This window comes from Schistocerca americana, chromosome X (genome assembly GCF_021461395.2).
Source record: "Schistocerca americana isolate TAMUIC-IGC-003095 chromosome X, iqSchAmer2.1, whole genome shotgun sequence".
Classification (NCBI taxonomy): Eukaryota; Metazoa; Arthropoda; class Insecta; order Orthoptera; family Acrididae; genus Schistocerca; species Schistocerca americana.
The window spans coordinates 601,063,410-601,089,826 of NC_060130.1; the positions used below are offsets into that span (position 1 = coordinate 601,063,410).

At 41.3% G+C, this 26,417-nt stretch overlaps 1 protein-coding gene across 1 annotated transcript in view; it reads right to left on the reverse strand.

Moving 5' to 3' along the window:
- The window catches only part of LOC124556586 (cyclin-dependent kinase 10), a 114,055-nt gene extending 95,371 nt beyond the window's left edge, over positions 1-18,684 (reverse strand). Inside the window, exon 1 of the mRNA XM_047130555.1 lies at positions 18,511-18,684. The gene's annotated coding sequence lies outside the window, so the exon portion shown is untranslated. The remainder of the gene's footprint in view (positions 1-18,510) is intronic.
- Between the last annotated feature and the right edge of the window lie 7,733 nt (positions 18,685-26,417).

The window sequence follows — 26,417 nt, forward strand, 5'->3', positions numbered from 1 at the left end:
ATGTTGCGCAAGGATTGCACAGGCAGAACATTCAAGTTACCCTTCATCCTTTAGTTGTGTTCTATAAAACTGAGGGTTCCATTAAGGCCCTATCCTTGTATAAATGATTGACTGCAGAATGATATAAACACATTCTATCTTTTGTAGAAAACCTATCTCTTTTATATGGTAACAAATACCACTCGTCATTTCCTTCAGTAATGGCAGTTCCGTGCAATGTAAAAAACTTAAAGAACTTTGTAAATTTGTGCCTTCACAAGCGAAATCATGGGATAACCGCAGAACGGGATTTTTTTGCACTAGCCACTGCAAAAATGGATGTGGTTTTGGGGGTGGTACTATTAAAAATCTAACCACAAGAACAAGGTTACAGTATCTTCGTGATAATCACATTATAAGTCAAAAAGACCTGTTTATATTTGTCAAAACTCATTTTCCAATAATACAAATATTTTGCATTACGACAGAGGAGCTAAACAATTCAAAAATATGTAACAAAATTGTATGAAACTGGTTCTACCATTCATGGGACAAGAAAAAACATTTTTTCAAACCACTGAATGAAAAGAGATTGCTAATAAAGTGTGTTTTGTCATGTACTAAATTCGTACATCTTGAGCTTCAAATAAGGTTTCTCATAACTATCAAGGAAGAAAAATGTTCATCGCAGCTATCAACAATAACCACTGGTGGCTTGGAAAAAATCATGGAGATCACTGAAGAACGCTGGATGCAAAGGTCAAATTCATGAGACCAAGTAGAGCGGCAAACAACAGCGGAAGAAACCTATTGCCTATGTGATGATGTGTTTACAAGAGTCAGTGAAACCGCTCGCGTGCAGGAATAATGGGAAACAAAGTTCCTGAACAGGCAGTAAACGACGTTAAAAATTGATATATTGCCAAACGGAAGTATGCGACCGTTTAAATATTTATACAATAATTTCTTACGTCAATATTGCTTAATAATGACGAAGTTCACAATACCAGTTTGCCGTTGATAGCCATCTTCAGAAGTGATTAATCCACTAACAGCTTCCTCATGTCTAACAATTCCAGATGTGCGCACTGAACGTGATGAAGTCGAATAAAATACAATGAATTATGCATCATGTCGCTAATAGCAGAGAGACTGAAACTGAATATTAGAAGAATCGCCCCCTTACAACCCTTCTGTCTACACACATACTTGGCCGTATGTATAAACTTAATTACCTGTAAGTGTCGACAGCTTGGCTGATTTTCTTGATGTACTCACTTTGGTCTCTTGGTTGAAGAGTCAGTCACTAAACTCTTTGTCGTAGGCGTTGGATATGTCGTTTCTTAACTTCTAGCATAATATTTTAGGCATACTGGCCGCAAAGCGATATGTTGTGTGAACCAAACTTCGCTCACTCGGATGTCACAATGCAGTTCCTTGCCTACTAACAGTACAAAAATTTTGTCCTGTGGATATTTTTGGTAGAGAATGGGCGTCAAAGAAAAGCAATTTGCCAATATAGTAACCACATGAACGACAAGTACTGTAGTTCATGACTGTGTCGCCGTGCTTTATAGTTAGTGCAGCGAGAAGAGTTTTGCGTTAGAATTCTCGAGTTCCCGAATTCAATTCCAGGTGTAGCTTTTTGTTAAAATTTCCTTATTTTAGGCTTCGTTACAAGGTATCTGGCTTCTTAATCGTTATAGAGCATGTCTTACACAAAACACGAGCACTTATTTATTATAATACAGCAATGAGCGTACAATCCTTTTCGTTATTGCAGTTTTAATGACATATTTTCGCTTTCAACGTTTATTCTGTTCTCTTCCACGCAATTCGCCCCTCCTAAGTCACCGTCCACTGTCAGCACTGTTTCTCTTTTCTTCAGTCATATTCCCTCTCTCAAGGTGAAGGAAGCGACTCCATCCACCTTCTTCCTGGTCTATCCCTGCTCCTTTTAACTTAAGCCGTTACCCTGTAAATCACACAGACACAATGTGTAAGGGTATTGTTCGCCCTACTACATCCGAAGCTATTTCCCAGTGTAACCGCTGCCACCGGTTCTACCGATTAATACCGACTCTCATGCTTAGTGCTTTAGTGTCCACTCAATTTCTTCAGGACACATTGTCACTAGTAGGGCGTCCAGCCCGATACAAGGTTATTACCAAATTCTGTTACTAATGCAACTGTCATCATTTAACGACCAGATAGGTCTTTTAGCTTTTAGTCTACTACTGTTATTATTACTAGCTACCTTAATGGATACCTGGAAAAATCTCGGCTATTACCACTAATTGGTATCTTACTCCGTTCACGGGTAGCTAAGTTTAATTGAATAGTGCAGAATAAAAGCTGTGTTTCTAACTCTCTCTCTCTCTGTCTCTCTCGCGCGCACACACACACACACACACACCCCGGGCTTTGACTTCGTCAGGGAATGCGCTGCTACGTGAACTTGTTTAAAGAAATCAAGTTGATCTCCATAGCACCGTATGCATACATAAAGAGGAAGTATAAGAGGTCAACGACCCACTTTGATGAATGAAGTGTCCACACGTGCTTTTCCACTGATAGGGAATGTGGAAAAACTGGCTGTACATTTCCATGCTGCTCTTTTAACCGTGGATGCAGCAATATTCTGGTGAATTCAGCGAAGCAAGATCTAGCGAGTCACAAAATGTTTGGAGATGCAAGACGTCGCTTTGAGCATCTGCTCTGAAGAATATGTACGAGCCGTGTTTTGAAGTAAGTACCATTTTGGAATAAAAATAAAAAAGGGAAACTCTGCTTGGCAGTTTTATTTTCACATGAAAGCCTGTACTTTTATCTACTTTTCTGCACAATTTTCACCAATATTCGACGTTTTTAAGTTTGTTTGCATATGAAAAACCTCCTCCGATTGAGAATACCGCCGATAGTGAAGTATGTGTTGTGATTTGTTTTCTTAGTCAAATGGTTCAAATGGCTCTGAGCACTATGGGACTTAACATCTGTGGTCATTGGTCCCCTAGAACTTAGAACTACTTAAACCTAACTACCCTAAGGACACCACACACATCCATGCCCGAGGCAGGATTCGAACCTGCGACCGTAGCAGTCGCGCGGTTCCGGAATGAGTGCCTAAAACCGCTAGACCACCGCGGCCGGCTTTTCTTAGTCCTAAAGGCGCGAAAGCGGCTATAATTCGTTGAGAGATCAGTGAAGTGTGTGGAGAAAACATTACGAGAGACGGAATGGTACGGAAATGGGTGAGAGCTTTTAAAGATAGCCGTACGAATGTGCATGACGGAGAACGAAGTGGGCGACCTTCAGTCATTAGTAACGATTCCGTGCACTAAATTGATGAAAAGTGAGACAGAACGGACGCTTTAGGATTTCGATGTTGTATGACGAGTCTCCTCAAGTGTCAAGAAGTGTGTTTTATGCAGTTGTTGCTCAATCGAGCAGCAGGTTTCTACGAGGACGTTATTCAAAAGCTGGTTGTATGACACGATAAGTGCCTTAATACTGGTGGGAATTATGTAGAAAAGTACTCGTATATTCAGGTACATGTGTTCACGTAAAAGTGAAATTGCTAAGGAAAGTCTACTAGTTTTACTTTTATTTCAAAACGGTACTCCCTTAAAAAAAAAGGGGGGGGGGGACACGTCTTGTATGTTTTGTGACAGACATGCTGTCAACGTTGGCGTATTTAAAATATTACTTACTGAATACAGAATGGATGTTTAACATCTGCACATTGAAACGTTTTGTAGTTATTTCTGTGCTATGTCTGGTCATTTGTTTTTAACCGATTATTACCCTTCATGACTATTTCTGAGATATCTGACCAATTATTGGTCTGTTCAGCGTTAAAAATGTTAAAAATACACACGACTGTATCCACGGTACTAACTGGGCTTCACAGTGACATGCACTGAGGTGACAAAAGTCATGGGATAGCGATATCCCGGCCGGAGTGGCCGAACGGTTCTAGGCGCTACAGTCTGGAACCGTGCGACCACTACGGTCGCATGTTCGAATCCTGCCTCGGGCATGAATGTGTGTGATGTCCTTAGGTTAGTTAGGTTTAAGTAGTTCTAAGTTCTAGGGGACTGATGACCTCAGAAGTTAAGTCCCATAGTGCTCAGAGTCATTTTGATAGCGATATCCACATATACAGATGGGGGTAGTATCGCGTACACAAAAGGGTATAAAAGGGTAGTGCACTGGTGAAGCTGTCATTTGTACTTATGTGATTCATGCGAAAAGGTTTTTGTGACGTTATGGTGGCCACGGGACGGGAATTAACGGACTTTGAACGCGGAATGGTAGTTGGAACTAGAAGCTTCGGACATTGCATTTCGGGAATCGTCAGGCAATTCAGTACTCCGAGAGCCACAGGGTCACGAGTGTGCCGAAAATAAATTTCAAGCATTACCTCTTACTACGGACAAGGCAGTGACCGACGACCTTCACATGACGACAGAGAATAGCAGCGTTCCCGATTTGAGTTGGTAAGAGCTGATGGTAGGGTTCGAGTGTGGCGCATACCTAACGAAGTCATGGCTTCAGATTGTCAACAATGCACTGCGCAAGCTGGTGATAGCGCCGTAACGGTATGGGCTGTGTTTACATGGTACGGATGGACTGAGTCCTCTAGTCCCACTGAATCGGTCATTGACTGGAAATGGCTATATTCGGCTACTTGGAAAACATTTGCAGCCATTCATGGACTTCATGTTCCCAAACGACGTTGGAATTTTCATGGGTGAAAATGCGCCACTTCACCGGGCCACAATTGTCCGCGATTGGTTTGAAGAACACTGGACATTTCTAGTGAATGATTTGGCCGCCCATATCGCCAAACATGAATCACACCGAACATTCCTGTGACGTAATTGGGAGGTCAGTTTGTGCACAAAATCGAGCACCGGCAACACTTTCGCAATTTTAGATGGCTGTAATGGCAGCATGGCTCAGTATTTCTGCTGGGGACTTCCGACGGCTTGTTGAGTCCACGCCACGTCGCATTGCTGCACTACGCCAGGCAGGAGGAGGCCCGTCACGATATTAAGAGGTATCCCACGTCTTTTGTTACTTCACTGTAGTCTTGAATAAAACTACTTGTCGTACATTGACTACAGTGTTGCCAAATGGTTTTCTTTTCTACCGAAAATATGCACGGGATGGAATTTTGGTAGAGACATTTTTGTACTATTACTTTGCAAGGAATCGCGGTGCGGTACTTTGAGAGCGCGAATTTTGGGCCCCCTGTACAATTAACTAACGTCTACTGATCATCTCCGGTCTCACTGTGGATATTAATTCAGTGTAAAGCCCAATAAAAATGTGTGTGAATTGTTAAGGGACCAAACTGCTGAGGTCATCGGTCCCTAAGCCTACACACTACTTAACCTAACTTAAACTAACATACGCTAAGGACAACATACACACCCACGCCCGAGGGAGGACTCGAACCTCCGACAAGGGAGCCGCCCAGACCTTGCAAGACGCCCTAGACCCCGCAGCTACCCCGCACTGAAGCCCAATATCTTTACACTTCACTTGAGTTGTCCTTCAATTGCGACTTATTTGATAGTTGTCTCTCTAATATTTCTTTGGAATGCAGCAGACGGAGCCTTTAGCTCTAGGACGACAGACTGTGTGTCAGCAACAGGTAGACTACATAATGTAAATAGTGCGGGCTAAGTTACAGCTACGCCGTCCTGTTTATTAACTTGGCAATCGCTTTGTTAACAGCCACATACAGTAAGCGTGTAACTACATTGCCGGAACAAAGGTTAGCTTAGCTGGTAAGACGTTGATTTTAATTCGATGACGGCATATGCCACCTGGGGGATAGCAGATGCTCTGATAATGGTTTGAACGTCGTCCGCCACCAGATAGCATAGCTACCAGAGCTCTACCTGTGTCTACCCTGTAACAGGGAATGTTCATAGCCAGATGGCTCCGAGTGGTGCAAACGTGTAGCAAGCAGGCAGCCACGCCATGGAGCCGCACTCGTGCTTCCTACAGCCACCGAGGCGAGTTTGAAGGGGATCAAATTGTGGCCTTCCGAGTGGCGTGGTGGTCCTTTCGGAAAACTGCTACCCAAGATGGACGTTCTGCGTCAGTTGCGCAATGATGCTGGTATCAGTCGTCACGCGAACATTCTCATAACTGTAGATGAGGCTCTGGACGAAGATGCAGCACGGAAGGATCGACGTATTGTAAGGGCAGCACAGATAAGAGGGCTTGTGAGCCCAGACGTGTCAACACAAACTGTTGCGGTACCGTTATTAGCAGTGGCACTACGCACCTCTAGTCCGTCTTCTGCTCACGCCACGGCATCGATGTCCATGGCTCGACTGGTGCCTTCAGAGGATCATTTGGAAGATGCAATGGCGTGCCTCGGTCTTCAGCGATGAAAGCAGATTCTGCCCGCACGCAAGTGAGCGTCATTTGCGCGTGTAACGTAGACCTAGTGAGCGCTGTCTCGTCATTTGCATTCGTCCAAGACACACTGGCCCCAACCCAGGCTTATGGTCTGGGGTACGATAAGCTACGTACAACTCTCATTCGCCTTTGGTGTTTTTGGAGGAGGGAACGCTAACCAGCCCTTGGTACATGCAGAATGTTGTTAGCCCCGTTCTTTTGCCATTGTTACAACAGGAAAGTGGTGTGTTTTTTCAACAGGATAATACTCTCACACACACCGCCCGTGAAACTCAACGTGCTCTGCAAGACGTGCAACAGCTTCCCTGGCCAGCACGATCTCCGGACTTGTCTTCGATCCTGGACGTGTGGAAAACGACGGAATGAGAAGTGACTCGTGCGATTTTCCGCCCGTGGAGGCTACGCCACGTACTAATATGGGTGTTTCATGATGGGTCGGTACCTGGTACCTCGGAATCACCTGACAGTATACTTGTCACCTTTTCTGTAAGGATGCGTTGGCGTCATTACACAACTGTCCAGTTTATAATGGCTGTGTGTCAATACATTGTAAGTAAGCGAACACATTCCGCTCATGTCAGCCCAGTTTCCCTAGGCAACATTCACAACCAAAAATCGTCACGTCCACATCATTTCTTTTCCATCAGATGTGGACGATTGTTAATAAATTGCAATTGTTTGACATTTATTCGCTTCACATGAGAATCAACAAAGCGTCTTTAAATTTTAGTCAATGTGTGTTTTCAGTGATTCGTTGCACTGACTGTGCTGATAGAAGCATTGTCATTGACACGCAGGTTGGTTTGAAAATCACATTACTTTACTACGCATGGTCCTGTTGGAAGTGGTATGCCTTGCTTTCCTCTGTCCTCTGAACTTACTTATTTTGCCTGATATAGTGCTACCTACAGCTCAAAGTGTACTTCAAATACGGTGTGGCATGACATTTTTCACAATATTAATTCACTGCTACAGGTGAAATAGGTTATACATACAGAAAAATATCTTCGTCTGACTGGGGCTTGAAGGCGGAATCTCTGGATTTATAGTCTGGCACCGACCCAATGAGCCACTTGCTATTGTATAAAAGACGGGAGGCAGTTTACCTTGTGATCGTACAGACATAACACGGGCCGTGGTCAAAACATACTTTCCTCTCATGAACTTACAGTGAACCAAACTGTATCAGAGATGGCCTGGAAAATCAGTAAGCTTACGGAAAAGACACTAAGAGAAGTAACTTTACATCAATACTCCGGAGTTATGACCGTTGTCAAACGGTGAATGACATGGCAGTGATACGAGCTATATACACTATTGCATCTTTTTTTCGGTACTAGTACAACGTTTAAAATACCAAGGAAGAGTAAGGTACTAAACGTGTAGCGAAAAATGAATATTGCAGGATTATGTAGTTTGGTGGTGGTGATTCTGAGAAAAACGTGCCTAAAAGACACGTTATCTGAGGAATATAACTTTGCAAGTCTGGTGGTTTGATTCATTCATTAAGATCTAGTTAAGCAAATGATACTATAAATTACTGGACGTACCCAACAAATACATTGGGAATGATAGGTTAAATGAATACGTGCATTGTAAGTACGTGAATTGTACTGTTTAGTTATGTTAAATACCAGGTGATGAGAACTGCATAAAACTGCATACCGTACTTCGTTAAACCCTTTCCCATCCATCAGACAAAAATTAAAATTAAATTAAACGTTTGGTAAAGAGATTTGTACCAATACAACAGTCTATAAAATGGTGCTGATAGTTTTTTGAAGTTCAAAAAACGAATGAAGTGTAGAACATGCATCCGTTCTGAATAACGGTAGTGTATTTCCACAGATATTCACACTGAGGTGACAAAAGTCATGGGATACCTTCTAATATCGTGCCGGACCTCCTTTTGCCAGCCGACCTCTGTGACCGAGCGGTTCTAGGCGCTTCAGTCCGGAATCGCGCTGCCGCTACTGTCGCACGTTCGAATCCTGCCTCGGGCATGGATGTGTGTGATGTCCTTAGGTTAGTTAGGTTCAAGTAGTTCTAAGTTCTAGGGGACTGATGACCTCAGACGTTAAGTCCCATAGTACTTAGAGCCATTTGGACATTTGAAGCCTCCTTTTGCCCGGCGTAGTGCAGAAACTCAACGTGGCATGGACTCAACAAGTTCGTTGGAAGTCCCCTGATGAAATATTGAGCCATGTTGCCTCTACAACCGTCCGCAATTGCGAAAGTGTTGAAAATGCAGGGTTTTGTGCACGACTGACCTCTCGATAAGTCCCATAAATATTCGATACGATTCATGTCGGGCGATCTTGGTAGCCAAATCATTCGCTCGAATTGCCCAGAATGTTCTTCAAACCAATCGCCCTGTTTCATGGCGCATTGTCACCCATACAAATTCCATCGTTGAATGGCTGCAAATGGTCTCCAAGCAGCCGAACATAGCCATTTTCAAGCAATGATCGGTTTAGTTGGACCAGTGGACCCATTCCACGCCGCGTAAACACAGTCCACAGCATTATGCAGCCATCACCAGCTTGCACAGTGCCTTGGTGACAATTTGGGTCCATGGCTTCGTGGTGTCTGCGCCACACTCGAACCCTACCATCACCTCTCACCAACTCAAATCGGGACTCATCTGACCAGGTCACGGATTTCTAATTGTCTAGGGTCCAACCGATATGGTTACGAGCCCAAGAGAACCGCTGTAGACGATGGCGTGCTGTTAGCTAAGGCACTCGCGTCAGTCGTCTGCTACCATAGTCTATTCACACCGAATTTAACCGCACTGTTCTAACGTCCCACGTTGATTTCTACGGTTATTTCAGGCAGTGTTGCCTGTGTATTACCATTGACAACTCTACACTGTCGTGAGAGGTAATGCATGAAATCTGGTATTCTCAGCACACTCTTGACGCTATGGATCTCAGAACATTAAATTCGCTAAAGATTTCCGAAATGAAGTGTCCCATGTGTCTACATCCATTTAGCATTCCGCGCTTTAAATCTGTTAATTCCCGTCGTGTGGCCATAATCACCCGGCAACCTGCCAATGCACTGCTCTTTTATACTTTGTGTGCACAATACTACCGCCATCAGTATATTATGTGCATATCACTATCCCAAGATTTTTGTCACCTCAGGACATACACCATTGTGCAAGTCTCGTGAACTCTGTCATCTCTCCGCTATATTGTTCCATCCAATGTCGCGCAGAAAAGTAACAAAACTAACTTTAGGACTACGGCGGACGATACGATGTGTTTGCCAGTGTAATCGGTTGTATATATTTGTTTTTTAGTTCTTTCATTCCAGCAAACTCCAAAAAAAATGGTTCAAATGGCTCTGAGCACTATGGGACTTAACATCTAAGGTCATCAGTCCCCTAGAACTTAGAACTACTTAAACCTAACTAGCCCAAGGACACCACACACATCCATGCCCGAGGCAGGATTCGAACCTGCGACCGTAGCGGCCGCGCAGTTCCAGACTGTAGCGCCTAGAACCGCTCGGCCACTCCGGCCGGCAGCAAACTCCACCTCGAATCACTGTGAACTCACAGATGCGGTTGTAACAGCCAGATGCACAAGACTGCTCTGGCGTAGAATGCAAGGATTCATGGACGTAGCGAAAGTAGTGTTTTGATCTCCGGCTAAACAGTTCTAATTTGTTTGTGCAGAAAACAAGTGTAACTGACTATAAAATGCTTTCACCAAAGTATAACACTTTCGGTTTCATATGCATATCATGATACTACATGTCAAGCATGTCTTGTGATTAAATTTCATGGCAGATTAAAATAATGATCCGGAATGGGATTCGAACCTGGAACTTTGCCCTCACAGGCAATGCTCTTTCTGACAGCTATCCAGGCACTACTCACGACTCGCCGTCACAGTTTCACCTCTGCCAGAAACGCTCTTCCACCGCCCAAACTTCACTGAAGCTTCACTGCGAAACTTGCGGGACTAGCAATGCTGAAAGAAAGGATATTGCGGAGAAATGGTTTATCTACAACAGAGTGGACTGTTTCCAGAATTAATGTTTCAATCTGCAGCCGAGTATGCGCTGTTTTCAAACTTCCATGGAGATTACAAACGAGTGAGTTACTGGCAGATGTGAAACTGGGAGGATGGGTTGTGAGTCGTGCCTAAGCCGAAACGCGAAAGGTAAGATTCCGGGTGCGAGCCTCCGTCCGAGACATAGTATTAAATCTGCCAGGAAGTTTCAAACCGGCGCACACTAAGCTAGGTGTTCAAAATTCATTATGCTATTCTGTGATGTTTTTGTACATTGTACGTGTGTGACTGATATAGTTTGTTTTAATGTCGACATACAACTACTTTTTTTCAATCTACAGAAAGTATTTCTTTCTTTCTTAATTATACACCATTGTGCAAGTCTCGTGAACTCTGTGATCTCTCCGCTACATTGTTCCAGCCAATGTCGCGCAGAAAAGTAACAAAACTAACTTTAGGACTACGACGGACGATACGATGTGTTTGCCAGTTTAATCGGTTGTATATATTTGTTTTTTATTTCTTTCATTCCAGCAAACTCCACCTCGAATCTTTTTTTTATTTTTTATTTTTTTTGCGCAAGGTATCGTCCTGATATTTTGTCATGGGCGTTGCTTTCAGTAGCACCGTAAACCTTGGAAGATTGATTGTTTATGCATGTTCATCACTAAACATTCGGCTCCCTGTTCTATTTTCAGGTCACTGTCAGTAGCTGCCGTGACTAGGGCAAAAAGGGTTTCGTTGACTATTTGAACGTTTGATGTCCAGCCAGTCATTATTTGCTTCAATTATTCTGAAAAATGTGGAGAAAACTGCCCTTAAAGAAGGTACATAATATTGTCCAAAGCATAATTAAAAACGTGGTAAACTTTAAATAGGATGTTCCGCGGTAGTCTCGCGGTTCTAGGCGCTCAGTCCGGAACCGCGCGACTGCTACGGTCGCAGGTTCGAATCCTGCCTCGGGCATGGATGTGTGTGATGTCCTTAGGTTAGTTAGGTTTAAGTAGTTCTAAGTTCTAGGGGACTGATGACCACAGATGTTAAGTACCATAGTACTCAGAGCCATTTGAACCATTTTTTGAACCACGTGTAACGGTTATGAATCTATATCATCAAAATAACCCACTCACTGACTTCCAATCTTTCGTGTCTTTAAAAAAATGTAAAGTTTTAATCCCCATCGCAAATATATTTTGTCGTTCACGTACGCACTCGTTTAACCCTGTAACTTTTAAAATCTAATATCGTCTTTAAATCTTCTTCGCTAACCTTTACGTCAAGTTCTGTAAAGAGAAAGCTGCCAAGTTTTTGCAGCGTGAACATTTACTTCTATTCGTCATGGTGTAACAGAAACTAATGCCCAATAGTACATTTATGTCTACCAATAGATTACTTATTGTCACCACATTGGTCCTGCTTTGATGCAATACTGGTAGTCCATCACATACACTGCCAATGTAGCTCTTTTCTCCTCCTCATCGTCTATAAATTTCAATGAAAAAGAAAGAAAGAAAGAAAGAAATGATCGTATAGCATTGTTCGCCGAGATGCCCCATTCGGGTTCGGCAGCCAATGCCAGTCTTATTTCAGTCGGCGCCACATTGGGCGACTTGCGGCCGATGAGGAGGATGAAATGATGACTGCCGGCCGGAGTGGCCGAGCGGTTCTAGGCGCTACAGTCTGGAACCTTAGGTTAGTTAGGTTTAAGTAGTTCTAAGTTCTAGGGGACTGATGACCTCAGCAGTTAAGTCCCATAGTGCTCAGAGCCATTTGAACCCGGCCGGAAATCGAACCCAGGCCCAGTGCATGGGACGCAAGCACGTTACCACCCAGCTACGCAGGCGGAGTATAAATTTCAATGACAAGCTACTGTACCTTTCGTCGACGTCAATTTCAACCATCACTTTGTGTGTGCACAACTTTGAACTGGATGTTGCCTTACTTACGAGTCCTTTAAAGCTTGTGCGAGTCAGTTTGATCTGTCGAAAAGCTCCATAAAGTAACAAAAAGTCGCTTCGCATCTGAAGCTGCATTTCATTAATCGAACGACAGTTGCGGAATCACAATCATCCAAACATGGATAAACTAATAAGTTCCCTAAATGATTTTAGGTTTTCTATTTAGCTTGAGCACATTACATGTTGGTTGTAATTACGAGTTTTGTTATTATTAAATGAGATGAATTATGCTGCATTAAGTGACTGAAGCGAGTGCGCGTTTCTTCCTTGCAATAATACATTCTCGTTTGGCTGCAGTATTAGTAAAGCTGGGACTCAGAGGGGCAGCTGTGGGTGCTCGAAGATTATACCTGACACCGGCCGCGTGCCGAGGCCGTTTCCATAGCAACATCCGGTGTTGCCGTAACCATCAACGCTTCCCCACTGCACATCCCGCCGCACGGGGAACGCTTCAGTCGGCCTTGCTCGCATGTGGTGGGCCACGTGCTTCCTCGCTTGAGAGCGTGACTACCAGTTATTACGCCAACTAGGGAACCGCAAGAACTTCGCCTCACCGATTTGATTCATATTGGAAGGGTGTGTAGGGCACGACTAGGACCTCAACATGTGAGAACTGAAAGGCGCAGCTCTCAGCTGTTTTCGAGAACATCGAGTTTAAAAATTTTAGGCGTGCTTATATGGTTTGTATGTGCGCTAGTATTCGAGGAGTCCGTCACCGAGGGAGTAAGTGCTTGGTTTCATAAACTCTGTCTCTGGATCGAATCTCCCTGCCTATACTTTTTTTCATTCCCACGTAATACTAACGTCTTATTTATTATGACTGTGGAAATCTTCAATATTTAATAGCTCATTTAGTATTTTCATAATCTTTATCCCAAGAAATGGCGAAAAAATTTCGTAAAGAGATTGGAAATAAGGATACACGATAACGTTCAAGCTAATCAATAGTCATTTTACTTATATTATTGTAACTACATATGGGACAACTATAATATGAAACCTATGGTGGACTGCACGAATGATGATGATGATGATGATGATCGTAGAAACATGGAAAACAATAATTATTGTTCCATAAAGGAAATATAATGAACGCTCATTTTCCCATGTGAATGGTTTTTTTTTCAGTGTGTTTATTGCAAAACAAACTTCGTTATGTTCATAAACAGATCTCGCTCATCACAGTTTTGTGTATCACGTATATCTGTTGCTAAAATCAAGGAGGAATGAAGAAAAAATGACTAAAAGCTAGTTTCGAGGCAGATACCTCAGTTCATGAAACTAGGCGCTTACTAGCTCGGCGACGGAATTCTTGTATACTAGCGACAGTACAGACAATAAAATTTGGCTAACAACGAAATCAACTCTCTTTAAAAAGCAAATCCTAAATTGGGAGCGATATAAAGTACGTCTTAATGGTTCAAATGGCTCAGAGCACTATAGGACTTAACATCTGAGGTCATTAGTCCCCTAGAACTTAGAACTACTTAAACCTAACTAACCTGAGGACATCACACACATCCATGCCCGAGGCAGGATTCGAACCTGCGACCGTAGCTGTCGCGCGGTTCCAGACTGAAGCGCCTAGAACCGCTCGGCCACACCGGCCGGCAAGCAAGGACACCTTAGTATTACGAGAGTTCTGAATAATGGAAACAAACGCCGTAAGTAATTTCCACACCAACTTTATAAACAAAACGCTGCTTTAAACCTAAAACAAGCAAAAATGTACAAACGTATGTATCCAATTTGTAGAATAACCACGGATGTTGCTTTATAAATAAAATCAAAACGCATCTGGTATAATTCTTTTTAATTACACTGCAGTCAGTCAAGACGGATAACCAATAGTAACAGATTTTAACAGCTACTGCGGAAGTTGGTCACGCAAACAATCGTATTATTTTCTAACGGTCAATCTAAATCAAATCGGTGAAGGGAAGTTCTTACGGTCTCTTCTAAATGACTAATTCCGAACGATACATGTACAGGCTGGCTTCTTGATTCACACAGAGTACATGTCTGCCTTAAATACTAAAACTCACACGCACTGCCTTAATAAACTTCGATCTTACATTCTAACATTAGACTGCAAAATATCGAAAGCTCTGCACACTGTGATTCAGTTAACAAGAGGAAGATGAGAGAGAAATAACACCATGTTACACGACGCAATTTTTAAGAAAACGTGTCGCTCTTATGTTCGAAATTAGATAATAACAAGTACTAAAATTAAAGAAGGGCAGTTATTCTTCGTGAGAGGTTAATACTATTATTTAATGGGCGATATATTTTAAGCAAACGGCAGTAGAAAATGACGATAAATACTGAAAGACTGTACTGTGTCACCAAGAGGCGACTCGATGATTAATTATTTTCTATAACTCTATGAACAAAACACTGTACATAGATTATGCTGTTTATAGTACAATTATCAGTTTCAGCCTAATTAGGCCACTTTCAGATAAAAAATACAGCAGAGAATGGTAGCTATACCATTGGCAACAGCTGGTGCGCACGGGACGCGTAGTTGGTGATAGCTACCGTCAGACTCACCCCCTCTCTTCTCTGCGTTAGATCTTATTGTGGTCTAATTCGGCGAAACTGACTATTGCAGTACGAAAAATGTGGTATAGACAGAGTTTAGTTAGTAAATATATTTTAAAGGGAAAATAGCTTATAATGCTTGTGCAAAAGTCACCCTATATGCTAACAGAACAAAACGCACAAGGGCTGCGCCCCCCCCCCCCCCCCATATCTCTCAGGAAAAGAAATAAAATATAACACATTCAGGTGTTTTTATTTCAAGAAAACGATTTAAACATCAGTATTACATTGGCGTTTAGCATGGTTGGTTCTCAAACATTTCTTTGGCTACTGACAAGTCGGCATTCGTCTTCCAAAATATTAAAAACATACCGTATCCCCAGGTCCAGCCACAAAGCCCCCCCCCCCCCAACTACAAACTATTGTGTGGGCACCCTTTAATATGCAGTACTGAAGCGTGTGCAGGAGCCTCGATATTTAACAAATTCCTTCAACCGGATGCTATTACCGACAGAGCCGCGAACACTTTGGTCCATATTCCATGGGTACAAAGGGTATACAATCCACACACATATTAGCACACTTGATTAAACTAGCTCATAGTACGTAATCTGAGCTTGTAAAAAGTCAGTTTTATCGAAATTTCAGTTTTGGATTAAAATTAAATAATTTGATTACTCTTACACTTGAACATGTTTTAGTATCCTAATTTGGTCTATGGCACAGAGATGACGATTTCTTAAGATGTTCAGTGCGACATTTACTTATAATATACACGCAAATATTAGTGAACCCACAGTGGGAAAGCATTTGCATACTGCTAGACGATTGCTACTGTTTTTAACTGCACATGGAAACACATCAGACTCCATGATTTTTTTTTCCTTTGAGAATACCTAGAATCCGTAACGGTGAATGTGACCACATTCTACGGTCTCTGAAAATTGATGAGGTAATTTAGGAAACACAATAATTGCACCGGTACAGAAACACTGAGACAATTTTAATGCGTCTTGCGCGCATAAACTGAAAAGATCTGATGATGGAATAAAACTTTTACTATGCCGTGGAACGCACGTTAACTAAGCCTTTTCTAACAAATTACATTCCGAGACTCATATTTGCCTTCAGTGACAAAAATAAAATCTGCCGAGATATACTTTCTCGCACACTACGACCCAAGTCAGAGTTCCAGTTTCGGGTCCGAGTACCAGCACAATTTTAATCTCTCAACCTGATAACAATGTAAACAAGGCATTCGCTACACTACACTCTTCTGTTATGTTCCAGACGTGAAATGAATAATTTATGAATTTCATTTCACAGTAATCAGCAGCACAACTGCAGGACGTTATACTGAAATCAGGAGCAGACAACACGAAATAGGGAAAAATTAGGCAACAGACAATTCACACTGTTTTCCACACAGCCCAAAACACAAGAGGAGTAACAGCTAAATCTGTACGATATCTATTTTAAAAAAATATATAAAAAAAACCTAGCACACAGCTTTTCAAATGTGTCTTCTGTACACAGTGCTAACAGAAAAGCTTGATATATAATATCAATACATACACCTACTTCTACATTGGAGACATTCCGATCAGAGGCGATCTGCAGATTGTGGTACTTGAAGACATACTTAATAGACAAGATTGCATTTAAACATTTATTTTGAATCGCCGACCGGTTTCAACAGTACTTCGCTGTCATCTTCGGATCTGCAGTACGACACACGCACTGTATTTCTAAATGATGAGGTATGTTACCTGTATATATGAAACAATATAGTTGTGTATTTTAATACTACTGTTTACAAATGAAATGTGTGTCTAGGTCGTACTGCAGATTCGAAGATTAAAGCAAAGTGTTGTTAAACTGGTCATCAACTCAAAATTAGTATTTAAATGCGATCTTGTCTCTGAAATATATCCTCAAATATCAGATCCACATATTCCGCAAGGCCGGACTAGTGTCCAAAATTCATTGTAATGGTTTCACAGAGCGAGCCTTTATATGATGCTGAAAAAATGTGTGTAATACAGCTAACACAATTTAAATGCGTCAAAATATTTACAAGTAAGGGGCACACTAACATCTGGAATCTTTTACTGTGTGAAAAAAGAACTGACGCTCTACTTTATAGTATACTAAAATGAAGTGGCACAGCAGTATATATATATATCAAAATCTATGGCAACTCTACATTTTAGACATGAGCAATACCAGCAATTTTTTTGCTGTGCTGTTGATTATAGTACGCTAACCAACAGGAATTATTTATTACTTTTTACTAACACTTTTCTCTGAACAGCTATCGAATTTGGTTAGAATAATCCCAGTTATAAGACTGAGTTTAGCATCAAATGATTTCAGATGTACGCATAACGGGGAAAGTCAAGTTAGAAAATCAAAATACTGGTTTCTAGTATCCAAAACCCGAGTACCACCTAAGAAATAACTTCATAAATAAACTGACATTACCAATGCAGTGTTCAGTGTAATCTCCTACTAACCAAAGGCAAACACCCAGTAGGCAGTTACAAGCACAATTCATCGATATGTGCAGCCTTAAGCTACACAAAACTACTCATTCAATTCACTACATGGGCTCAAAAATACGCTTTGCTGTAGTAAAATACAACTATGCTATCAGCATGAGCTCAAGGTTAAGGTGTATCCAACAACAAAAATAGATGCAAAAACGCGATATGCATTTGCAGTTTTAACTAAATGCACTTCACAGTGCAGGTTTTCACGATAGTATCTTCACTACCAAATGCGGGGATTTGGTTAAACAGCCCACGAGAGTTTCACCACTCCGTATCCGCGGTTTCGCGCGCTCTATGCAGACTTAACTACGTTACTGATTATAGACAGATCTCACCCTCTGGCGGAAACCGAAACCTATATATGTTCCACATGACATCGTCAGCTGACAACAGATTAAACATACCGACTAAAGGCGGCTACCGCAAAACGTAATTTTGCAATTCTTTTTTTTATATAGTTTTTGCTCGCAGTTTTGAAATTCATAATGTGGCTCCGTGACCTGGAACATGATTTAACCGCCGCAAAAAAACTCTTGCAGTGGAGATGAATGTGCTGCTACAGCTATTTTCTTTCTTGTTTACTCAAGAATATTACCCCTGATGATAGATATTCCCCAGAGAAATCATAAGTTGCAAATGCTTCTGAGTAATGTGGAAGAACATAATACTTCATAGGTGGTCTTCCGGAGCTATCATTGGAAAATTACTCACACTACAATGCTATGAATTAGTAGATCGGCCTTCTAATTCCTGTGGAAGTTTCACGCAGGACTAAATAGATAACGACGAAACCGTGCAGCACAGTATTTCCTACGCACCCTCATGGCTGTTATACGTGCTACGAACAGGGTGTACTTGGTCGGTGGCGATGTATTTCTTATTGCAATTGAGTGTTTCCATTAAGCTTCTATATCTGTTTGTTACACTGATAATTTTGCTTATCCTCCCCTACAAGCACAACAGAGCCCAACAGTTTGCACACGGAAAATATTGAAAGGAATACTATACCTTCGCCGCCGAGAATACCGGCGGGAGACAGACGTTTCTTTGGCGTCTGTAGTACTACAAAAACAATAACACACGCCCCCGACACCACTTGTAATACACAACACGAATACCTTCCGGTTGTTTTCACTAGCGTTCCACTGTATAATTTCAACTGTTTGGTCACAAGGTGGCTTAAAGATATGCCTCTTTCTTATCACTACTCTCGTTCTGTGCTAGATATCGATAAAACACTATCGATAATTGCTAAGAAAACGATCATATTTGTAGTGATAATGCCGTATGGTTTTTCTAGCCGTTTGTAGAGTATAATGTCCATATCTGGTATTTATAACACATATATGGTTATCTTTCATTATTACATGCTGAAATGAAAACTGATGTAAAAATGCACATTCACAATGTATGCGATCAATTCAAGCAAGTGATCCTTCAAACCGTAGAAATTTTCCAATAACTTTGCGATGTATTATTACAGACGCACAAGACTATATTCCAAAACTCTTTCAGTCACGGGAGTCTACACGTGTCCAGTTGCACAAAGTCGAGAAAGCAGGCTCTGCGGTCGATAACAGCGTGCCACGGTCGCCTACTGGGGGTCGTGTGCGCACAGTGGATGCCCCACTGTGGATGCTACTGTGCGATCACGTGACACCGCTCGGCGCCACGCGAGGCGCTTTCAAACGGGATATGTACTTTCACTGGTTGGTTTGCCGCGTGACAATCTTAGTCACCACAGAAACCACGCACCACATTATTTCGTCTCATAGTAGTAGTAGTAGCTTTATTCATCCGTAGATCTATTTTTACAAGGATATAGGACATGCCAAAGTATGTACAAGTTTAGACCAATTTAAAATAAGCTAATTCGTATACACATACATTTACAGACTTCTGGTTAGAGACAATCATTAGATTTACTCCTGGTATACAATACTTTTCTTTAGAAATAACTTATTAAATAATGTAATACTACGCTGTTCACTCATATCTCACTGTCATTCACTGGACACACTATAAACACATTGATTCACAGCACTTCACTCACTACACACACAAACACACATACACACTGGTGATCTCTGGGCCATTTTCTGTACCACAACTTCCCATTTGCTATCCTGAAAAACTGAGTCAGCAACCCTTTACAATGAGTGAGATGTTGAGCTCAGAAAGAGGAAGAGGTGTGTATTGAGCAATGCATAGCTTGAGGGTAAATTTTTCGAGAAAAGGAAAAAAGAAGGGAAAAAAACATAGTGTGAAAGTGTTATGTGGAATGTTTGATATTTTATGATCATTATTATTATTTATTTGTATAACCCCTACTCTGTTTTAGCCAAGTAATCCTTCAATGTACGAAATGTATTGCATAACAGGTACTTTTTAGCTATCTTTTTAAATAAGTGTATTTTTGGAATTTCTTTTATCTCTTCTGGTAATTTATTTTACAGATTTATTCCTTGGTAGAAAATGCTGTTTTGAGTTTTATGTTTATTTTTTCTTGGCATGGTCATGGAACAAGAGCATTGCAGCTCACGGACGATGCCTCCCAGCGCAAATGCTTATAGTATGCTCTATGTATCTTTATGAGAAAGGATAATTTGTCATAATGTTTATGTAGGGATTATAACAACTAAAATATTCAAGAAACTAAGTGTTTGCAGAAAACTGTGGTATCAAGCAATCTGCAAACTCCACCTGATATGGGAAGTACGCTGACTGCAAGAACTGCAACTTCTGTGGTTGATAAAGGTGCAAATTGTTGTTTACGTAAGATTCCCCAAATAAATGTTTTGCTTGTCTTCAGAGCTCGTGTGTCCCGCTGACTAATGCTGGCATAGTTGTCACTAGTCACATGTCACACATTCTAAGGCGAGATGAAGCTGTGCAGCAGCAGGAGCGTGTGTTCTTGTGGTAATTGGGTTTTTGTAGCCATGTTTATTTTTGTGTGGAAATAGGCACCAGGAATTCACAACCCGGCGTGTCTGAACAGCCCTTTCCTGCAACTTCATAAGGACTGAAGAGGAAGGGACAGAAGAGAATGTGCACTCTATCTTGGCAACGTTTTGTAAATCTTGACTGCAGGACAGCGCTGGAACCACCGCCATACCAAGGAGAAGTCACAATTTCTCGTGAAAAACTTGGTAACGAAAGAAACTCAAATTATATAATGATTGCTTAACCGACACTGTCGTCCTCCCCTGGTAGCTGAGTGGTCAGCGCGGCGGAATGTCATGCCTAACGACCCGGGTTCGATTCCCGACTGGGTCGGAGATTTTCTCCGCTCAGGGACTGGGTGTTGTGTTGTCCTTATCATCATCATTTCATCCCCATTGACGCGCAAGTCGCCGAAGTGGCGTCAACTCGAAAGACTTGCACCAGTCGGTCTACCCGACGGGAGGCCCCAGCCACACGGCATTTACATTTACCGACAGTGTTTACTGTCACTAGATCTGCGTTTTAGTACAAACATGTCAATTGATGTGTGAGAAATCTGTTACGAATAAAAGTCCTGCAGCCCAGATTCCCCACTGCTTTCCGACACATATGGTACTACAGGAATTCATTTGCGCTGCGCAGGCTAACGTCTGTACCATGTCTCTTCTGAAATTTGGGCGAAGCTAACGAAAACCACAAACTGTATGTCTTGTGTAAATTTTATTTTCTGCGTAGGAACTCAAAGTTTTATTAATGTTATCCTCTTCATTTGCTTGTTAGTTAATTAAAAAAAAAAGATCATAAACACATTGTACATATGATTTATCAACTGAACACTAATTCACTAACCACTGTTTTTATAAAACACAATGTATGTATTCGTACTATATATGAGGCTACTTCCTCTGTTCAACTGGTTTCACCCTGTGCTTCGAGCGACTTACGAGTATGAATGTCTCTCTCTTGCTCTAGCTGTCTAATTATCTAACTCTGAGAGCGTGTGTGTATGTGTGTGTGTGTGTGTGTGTGGGTGTGTGTGTGTGTATTTTCTTCTACCCTTATTCTCTGTTTCGCCTGTCTGTGCTTCCTTTCTGCATAGTTATTTAGTTTAATTCGTTGAATATTCTGCTTTTCCATAGAGATTCTTTTTCTTTTAAAGGTAGTTTCCTTCCACTGCTGCCTTACATACATGGGAACTCTCTTCTTTGCTGAATTTTTGGTACAAGTTCTCGGTGGATTTAAAAATCATACTTCAAAGATTAAAGCAAACACTCAGGTAGCAATACAGTTACAACCAGGAATTAAACTCTATAAAACAAACAGTCTTAGAGAATGCATATGTCACAAATATTGTAGAAGTATGTCACTATTTATGTATCGTGTATCTTTAAGATTTCGTATTAATGAGTATTTCAAAAGATTTAGCGATTTCAGAAGGAAGATATTCACTTCCCTGTCTCGATACTTCAGCTAGTAACTAGGCAGGCTTCCTCCGCTGAATTTTTCACCTGTAGGTGGTCGGCTTGGTTATCAGTCGAAATATCAATGCAATAAATCAACATCTTTCGGGGGCAATCCACAAACCTCTTGGAATTCTCTATCTTTATTTGCTGGGTAATGGTTGTGGGCCATTAATAATTCGGCATATTTGGAGTATAAGCTTTTGCTTTTTAGGACTCTTTGGTAATCAGAATATCTTGTTTTAAAGTTTCTGCACATGTGAACTACAAAAACAGACACAAAAGAGTTGCATAATAATCGATAAATTTTTGGTTTGTTGAGCCTTTCAGTAGCTGAGTAGCTGAGAACCAGGGGTGAGCCCGGGGAAAGATGTGCGATTGAGCCTCATTTCCAAACATAGCAACCACATTTTATTGTTATTTTAAAGAAGGTTTGACAGGATTTAAACATAACGCACGACAGTGCACGTTACCAATTTGTTCCAAACATCAGCGGACGAAAACGCGGTTTTTCAGGAGGTCATATCTCTGATTCTATTGATCACAGAGATAAGGGATCAATTGTTTTGGATAGCCCTAGGCATACCGACCATTTGTATACCTATCGGAAGAGCTGGCATACTGTAGCTGTCCTATAATACAGGGTTAAAATTTAAACATTACAAATTTCCTCCAGCCTAGGCAAATTAAGCAATTCAGTTGGTTGGTTTGCATTAGATGTGGTCTAGAATCGACCTTAGAGTCTTACAAAAGCACCATCTCTTCATGGTGGTTCCTGAAAAAATTCAAAAAACCACGAGTCTTCGGTACGAAAAGTGGAGATGGTCACTTCTATACTTTCTGTTCCCGACAGATTGTCGAAAATGTTACCATATGTTCTTAAGATGATTTTGTCGGGGAATTTCGAAACTCTTTTCGATATTGTTATCCGTTACCAAGTGCCAGAGGTTGAAAGTGGTACTTACGATGTAAAATATGGACGTAACATTTTGTCTGAGGTGTAAATGGTGAATTAACTGACGTTGCGGACACAAGGAAAGGGTTCGAGGGCCATCGAAAGGGTTCTGAAGTCACCAAACTATGTGTATAGTCAGCATGTGTCACTGTTTGGCAGGCACTTCATGCCAAAAGTGCTACTGCAGTAACAAAAAATGGGCTAGAAAGGGTCTTCACATGATTCAAAAGAACTTACAATGACTACAAAAAATTTTGTAAGACTGGAAAGACTACAAATTCAGTAAAACACTTCTAATATGGTTTTTACTCTTTTCTGATACAAATCGTAAGTCGGGCGTTTTCGGCGAATAGCGATCTATGAGCAACGCAAAAATGTAAAGCAAACGATTTCGTGTTAACCTTAAATTATGCGGGCTTATTTGTTGTTTATATTATGAACCAAAGTATATAAATGTGTCAAACTAGAAAAATAAACTGTCAAAACTTTAGTGACCTATAGAATTCGAATTAAATAGGATGTTTCACAATTCATGTTACACACTTCTAGGGGTTGTAGAGAGGACTTAATAGATCAAGTTTTACATAAGAACTCATGTCCTGAACCAACATCCAAAGACTCTACAGTACGTCAAAGTTATATACAGGGTGATTCCATGATGATATTACAAACTTTTTAGCGTGATGGAGAAGGATAAATGTCAATTTGAGATATGGGTCCCAGTACTGGAAACGAACGAGTCAAAAATTATAAGCGAAAAACGTTCTGATGCCTCTGACAGTGGAATACTCGTACCGCTACTGTTGTTGAACAGATTGTAGGGTAGGAAACTTTCAGTGGTAGGAGTATGGACCAAAACCAGAAAAAATGCCTAATAAACATGGGCTCTAAAATGCATACCTTAAGAGCTATAAACACTTGTTCAGTAGAGAAGATGTGTTTCACAGTAGCGAAGATGAACAAGTGCTCATAGCTCCTCAGGTCTGCATTTTAGAGCACATGCTTACTCGACATTTTTTCATTATTTTGGTCTCAGAACGGTTTTTGTTTATAACTTTTGACTCGTACGTTTCCGTTACAGGGACCCTCACTTCAGACTGATACATTTGTCCTGCATCATCCAAGAAAGTTTGCATCTTCATCACGGAACAACCCTCTATATAGATACATTTACAGGCGCCAGCGTCTATAACTTTGACTCTGTGTAGCGTCATTGGATGACGTTTCTGGCCGTAAGTTCCTATGTAAAACTTGATCTATTAAGTCCCCTCTACAGCCTCTAGAAGTGAAACACCCTTGTATAAGCTGCATATGCTGCTCTAGCAGGGAAAAGAAGGGAACCGGTGGCAAAACGCTCGTGTCGGAGCACAAAGAGGCGAATATGTTCCTAAGGAAAACACTGTTGACAGAAACCAGCTGCCACGATCTTCATTCCGCCTTCCTCGCTGAAATTTTAGCATGCGGACATACCAGCTCTTTTTGTCCTGAAAGAGAATAGCAGAGGAACAGTGACGGTTGGAAAGAGATTAGAAGAGATTAGACAGTGCCGGTGAGCGAGGTGGGGGGGGGGGGGGGAGGGGAGAGGAAACAGTGATGGCGAGAGAGAGTAAGTGTCAGCGAAATAGAAAGAGAGATGGACGAAGACAATAGCAGTGGCAGCCAAAGACAGAGGAGATACTGATTATTTATTAGTGAAAGACAGTGGCAGTAAAAGAGAAAGAGAGATGTGTATAGATAGAAGCAGTGGGAGGAAAAGAGGGAGGAGACAGCGGAAATGAAAACCAAATAAGTGGGCACCATACATAGGTATTGGAGGGGGGGGAGGAGGAGGGAGGGGGGGGGGGGCGGGTCTGGAGCCTCTCAGACTGGCGAACTAACATGTAGGTATAGGACAGCGTGCATTTGGACCGAAATTTTAAACCCGTGGGTATAGGGGAAAAAATAAGTTTCCCCTTCCCCCCCCCCCCAATTTTTGTGTTGCCAAAGTATGGTGGAGACATAGGCAGTGGCAAAGAAAAACAAAATGAGTGGCAGAGGAGAGTGTGGAATGTACCGTAAATCAATGGCAGAAAAATGAGACGGTCGGAGAGAGACTCAGGCAGTAGTAATGCGAGGGAGATGCTGTTGTCTGAAGGCTTCACCACAAAGAGAGACTGAATAAAAGGATTTAGAATGTTCTGTGTTAAAAGAACGTGAATGTGTTTGCATACAAAAAATTTTCTGAGAAGGCGGAATGAAGGTTGAGGTAGCTGTTTCCCCACTTTGTTGAATGCAGTGTTATCCTGTACTACAGAGCCAGTAAGTACACTCTCGAAAAAATTATGCAGAATGAGACATGTCATTGCACTGAAAGTCGACGCCTTCGAAGAAATAGTGCGAAGTGTTCCGACGCAGAGCACAAGGTTTCTACGCAGATGTACCAGAGTAATTGTTCCTAATTTTCTCATGTTGTAGGGGACGAGAATGTAAACATTACTTATGAATAATACAGTGAGACACTTAAAGTAGTAGATGAGTTTTGCTATTCGGGGAGCAAAATAACTGATGACGGTCGAAGTAGAGAGGATAAAAAATGTAGACTGGTTATGGCAAGGAAAGCGTTTCTGAAGAAGAGAAATTTGTTGACATCGAATATATATTAAAGTGTCAGTATGTCTTTCCTGAAAGTATATGTATGGAGTGTAGCCATGTATGGAAGTGAAACATGGACGATAAATAGCTCAGACAAGAAGAGAGTAGAAGCTTTCGAAATGTGGTGCTACAGGAGAATGCTGAAAATTAGATGAGTGGCTCATGTAACTAATGAGGAGATACTTAACAGAATTGAGCAGAAGAGGAATTTGTGGCACAACTTGACTAGAAGAAGGGATCTGTTGGTAGGACACTTTCTGAGGCATCAAGAGATCACCAATTTAGTATTAGAGAAAAGCGTGGAGGGTAAAAATCGTAGAGGGAGGCCAAGAGATGAATACACTAAGCATATTCAGAAGGATGTAGGTTGCAGTAGTCATTCGGGGATGAAGAGGCTGGCACAGGAGAGAGTAGCATGAAGAGTTGCATCAAACCAGTCTCTGGACTGAAGACAACAAACAACAACAACAATACAGTGTCTACAACTGCTTCGTTTTCCATTAAAAAAAAGTCAGTGCTCATAACTCACGAGTTTAGATGCTTTTGCTTCATATGTTATTTTTATCAATGAAAAAATGGACTATTGAAGTTAGGTCGTTACTATTGGTCACAATTTTTTCTGTGAAATTTATTTCGTTGGTTTCGGGTATTAAAATACGTAACATTATTTTTCTACGAAGTAGGGAAAGACAGGCTTTCTAATTACAGAAGAGACATTGAGAGTTAAATTTGCTATCTCCAGTATGTGATTATTCCTAGTACATTTTCTGAAGTCACATTTCTGAGTTCCACACATATTTTCAATCAGAATTAGAGTAGATTGTGGTAGTATCAAATTTAAATAATATTTATAAATATATTTGCAATTTTGAGTATATTTAAAGAGTAGCAGACTGAAAGAACGGTAATAAACTTGTTTGAAAAGT